The sequence below is a fragment of the Sphaeroforma arctica genome (genome assembly GCF_001186125.1).
Source record: "Sphaeroforma arctica JP610 unplaced genomic scaffold supercont1.378, whole genome shotgun sequence".
In the NCBI taxonomy this organism is placed as follows: Eukaryota; class Ichthyosporea; order Ichthyophonida; genus Sphaeroforma; species Sphaeroforma arctica.
Window position 1 is genome coordinate 971 of NW_014040180.1, and position 3,769 is coordinate 4,739.

Genomic DNA, 3,769 nt, shown 5'->3' on the forward strand with positions numbered 1-3,769 from the left:
ATGCAAACACGGGCTCTTTGTGGGTCTAAACATTCAAGAATGTACCGGTTTCGTTTTACGAATGAGTCCTATAGAAAGAAATTAGGTAAGCTCTTCTAAAACTGAAAAAAAAAATTGCGTTTACGTTCAGCTTCTATTAAGTATCCCCATAACGTGATAAACTTAGCCTGGAAATATTTAAATATTGTGTTTTTTGAAAAAGCATTTTAAAAATAACGATCACCATATTTAGCCTCTAGTGGCCGGCAGGAATGTACTCTCACGTAAGACAGTGGTATTGTATATTCCAGGTAAAATGACCAGATATCCACGCTTAGCACGGGTTGCGCGATTCTCCCGTCTCTCTCAATTTGAACAAATTTTGCTACCATACCCTGGTCCTGACTGATTGATAATTTTCAGAAATATAAATATTTTTATATCTCGTACTCGTATTGGTCCAAGGCATTGAATTCGGTCTGACTTTCGTTTGTTTGAATTTTTGTTTTCAACAATTCTCCACCAACGGGAGATCAGAAAATAGACGCCGTCGAAAGGACAAATGCTGGCGAAACTGCAATTTTTTTGACCTGCTTCCGCGAAATTTGTCCTGTTCATTTTGCCATTTTCAACATGTTTCATTTCGTTTCAAATATATATTTTTTCACGTAAACAATATTTGTATTTTTAATAAAAAAAATTGAACCGGTATGGCTCTTCTTCCGAGCAATTTTCCCTAACGGCAAGCCCCCATCCCAATCAGTATTTGAAAAATACTGGCATACCCAACCAGTCCTCAATCGCCACCACTTTCTCTAGTATCTTCCGTCTAAATCGGTATCTCAACCCAATCGCCGCGGAAGCTCCACCAGTTTCATCCGCCTTTGTGTTCCCAGCGACTCTGTCGCCCAGGTGAAACGACATGCAGCACTTACGTGGAAATGGCAGCTTGATGAAAACATCGACCCCCGCTCCCAACAACATCCCGACACTACGAAAGCAGCTTTAATCCACTATCTCCGCACCAAGCGGGAGGCCCGCTGCACACATGAACGAGCGCCAAAAATTCTTGCCCGCAGCATGGATGCACTAATGAGCCCACTTGTCAACTCCACTAACGCAGACATCCTCCAACCTACCGCGGACCGTCTCCAGAAGGCTTACCAAGCAAAGCATGATGCAAACCTCTTCTCACTTAACCCGCGAATCCCGGCAAACGCTAAAGAATCAGCGCGTGCGGAACCCGGGCGACTTCATATGCCAACAGTCCCCCCGACACAATCATCCGACACGATGGATAGCAATACGCAGCCTCAGCTTTCCACGACAGACTCTTCGACGACAGGCAATGATATAGCAATGGCTGACATCGTCAAAGAAGAAAGCTCAGTAGTATTGACCGATGATGAACAATGTTAGGACCAATGAGGATGACGCTCTTCAACCCACAAGGACTCAACATGGACAATGCAGCACATGCAGATAAGTGTTTGAACGATATATCGATTTTAAGTCAGTTTCATGTTATGTGTGTGGTTGAAACATGGCATAACACCACATTTCTTAATCAAATACACTCAAACACACGCTATCATGTACTACGTCACACTACACGGCATAATATCTTACACCCTTCACACTGTGGTATTAGTATCTTTTCCAAACACCACCATTCGAATTTTCAACTTGTACGCTCTTCACCGTACGCGGTGTTCTTTGTGTGCTTTGGCGTTCATATGGTCGTGTTCTGCTTTCCACTCAAATCGCTTACTGAAGAATACGTCAGGCAATACATGAATCCCACCGAGATTGGCGGTTTCCAACCAGATATCGTGTGGGGAGATTTCAACTTCAAAGCCCGCAAGTATGGCCACCCCTCTACAAATCACGGACTACGTATGAAAACGATTGAGACTACTCTTTGTAATACGTGGCACTTGGACTACCTCTATGCTGGCGGCTCAACTGGTACTGAACATGCGTATCATCGACCTACCACCCCCGCCTCCCTCCAAACTTATAAGCTGACGGACTACGGTATCTGCGGTGACCACACCTTTGGACTCGATCTCCAGATACTTCCCACGAATCAAATCCATCGGCCCCAACAAATGCCAGCAATGCCGCCGCCTCCGGACCAACGCCTCCACTCCCATGGATACAACCGATATCGCCATCGACTGTATCAACTACGCAACAAATACCGCGCGCAACTATTCCAAGCCGAAATCCGAGCGCATCAGAACAGAACCTACTACGGTCGTATCTCACTTAACATGGACCAGCGGAAAGGCTGCTGCGGATCCTCGATCGCATCTGGCGCTATGCCACTAACCCACAAATCTTTGGAGGGTTCTATTATGACTTAAACAGACCTTGGGTTCAGCGGCTGCCAAACCACACGTTCCGCCCACGTCTGACCGCCCAAAGCAATGCTCAAATGTTCAAAGATTTTGCTTACCAACGACGGTCTTCGCGCCAACCCTGCATACCGGGTACCGATGACACTGACCAAACGCGTACGTGGTTCCACCGGATACTGAACCCTCTCCTGGTATCACTTCCACCATACGCCCCGACGATGTAATGGAGGAAATACTACGCTATCCCAATAAGGGACCTGGCCCCGACGGGATCCATATCCTCCTCCGGAAGGCCGCAGTGGAGCGCTCTACTGAACACCGGACATTAGGACACCCCGACGCCAATAGCCCACTGATTAGACTCCTTGCCAACGCATTCACTGAGCTACTGAAGGCGGGTACCTTCCCCGCAGCTCTGAACTGCAGCCTCATGACTGCACACCCAAAGAAAGCCGATGCAGATACCACCTCCCCCGCCGACTTCCGCCCCATCACGCTTACGCAAATAGACAGACGCATCTTTGAAAAGTGCTTTCTTAATCTGATTACGAGCCACCCCGGCTCTGCTACCCATGCTACCCAAGCTGGCTTCAAATCACGGTACTCCTGTCATATATAAGCACATGCCGCCATGGTATCTGAGACACAGTCAGAAGAGGAGTGGAACGACGTCTGTCTGGACCGAAAACCAAGGCATACGACAAGGTTGCTCTCCCACGCCTATGAGTACTTCTTCGTCACGCTGGAATGCCCGAAAACTGGATCAACTGCCTCCGCGCGCTTTTTGGGTGGGTCCCTACCCGAGTGACATACCGCTGCACGCTCTCGTCTTTATTCCATAGAACTAATGGCATCCTACAAGGCTCAATCGTCGGCCCCCAGCTCTTTATTATCTACATGGATTCCTTAGCTGTCACGCTAGCACAATTTTGGCCCAAGCTCCTCCGTTCTTATTTATTTGTTGATGACACACGGATCCAAGTTCCTCGATCGGTTTCGCTCCAGCCCTTTTTAGATGACATTGATGCGTGGGGACGCAAATCTGGCCTCGAACAGGGTGTCATTAAACAGCGAATACGATCTACCGATTTGCGACACGCGGCGCCAACCCTCCGTATAAATGGTGAGCTTATCACGCCGACGCTTGCAGACGCACCTTGGAACACACGTTATCTCCCCCTGAAAATGGCGCCCACACATACCGAACCGAAACACTCCGAATACCTGGGGTTCCCACTCTCTCACGGAGTACCAGGAATCAACCTCGCCAGACATATGGAATCCCTGGTTGCAGCATTGTCACTGGGTATCGCCTCTTTCCGCGCTTATGGCTTCCATGGCTTCAGCTGGCGACACCCCCGCAACCAACTGGTGATGTTCAAAAGATTCATCCTAAGGATGCGTTGGACCCCCTGTTCGAGCGCTTT